At 39.8% G+C, this 934-nt stretch overlaps 1 protein-coding gene across 13 annotated transcripts in view; it reads right to left on the minus strand.

The window, feature by feature from the left end:
• Window positions 1-934, minus strand: part of camk2g2 (calcium/calmodulin-dependent protein kinase (CaM kinase) II gamma 2) — a 67,722-nt gene that overhangs the window by 36,784 nt on the left and 30,004 nt on the right. The gene's annotated exons all lie outside the window — the stretch shown is intronic.

The following is a 934-nucleotide window of genomic DNA, read 5'->3' on the forward strand; positions in this document are numbered from 1 at the left end:
TGTTTCCACATAACACACAACCAAGGACTGTGCTGCAAAAACAGTCTGTGCAAACTGTTTAAATATAGCTTTTATTGAGGAACTGCATTTTGTATTTTGTAAACTTTTAATGATTGCTCATCACTGATCATCCAACGATACTCAACACAAATCAGCACAACTGTATCATGACATGTTTATTCGCAATCATAACAAAGACACACAAGGTCAAGTGATAGACAGTCCTCCAAGGTTACGGGGTCTCCAGCAGCAGTTTTTCTCTTCCTATCTGAAATGATCCACTCCAGGCTGCCAAAGCAAGATTCTAAAGTCTAGGAGCCACCTGGCTTGTTGGCAACCAGGAATCAGCTCTTGGATGACAAAGTTGACAGCATGGTTTCCATATTTTAATCATTCATAATTGATGTGATACTGGTAATTTTGTTTTAAGGTTCTCTCTTTGTTAAACAAACACAAAGGCAGCCAGGAATCATCACTGTACACAGCCCAAAAGCTTTATTTAAACAATGACTGAGTAACTGGGTGTTCACAGGTAGATTAAAACCTGCTTGTGTCAAGGTGGGTGAAAGTGCTTGAGTGCTTAAATTAGGCCTGATATACTCTCTTCTTACTTCAGATGAATTACATTTAAAGAAAAGAAAACTTGACAAGTTCTCCCCTTGAGAGTGAGATTAAAAAAAGAGCAGCTGAGGGAGGAAAAGAAAGGAAGAATAGGGCAAAGAAGACGCTGGAATCAGGTGGGACCACAAAGAGAGACCATTGAAACCATACCTATTATGCTGTTATCATACTGTGTGTGTGTGTGTGTATAGATAGCTTGCACTGGGTGGCATACTGTATAATAAGACACTTGGTTGTTCTGCCACGAAAACACTGCCATTTCCTTCCTTTCTCAAAAGGCCACTTTCTATTGTCTGGGTCTTAGACACACACA

This window comes from Morone saxatilis, unplaced genomic scaffold, assembly GCF_004916995.1.
Source record: "Morone saxatilis isolate NCDOM2014 unplaced genomic scaffold, NCSU_SB_2.0 Contig19, whole genome shotgun sequence".
Classification (NCBI taxonomy): domain Eukaryota; kingdom Metazoa; phylum Chordata; class Actinopteri; family Moronidae; genus Morone; species Morone saxatilis.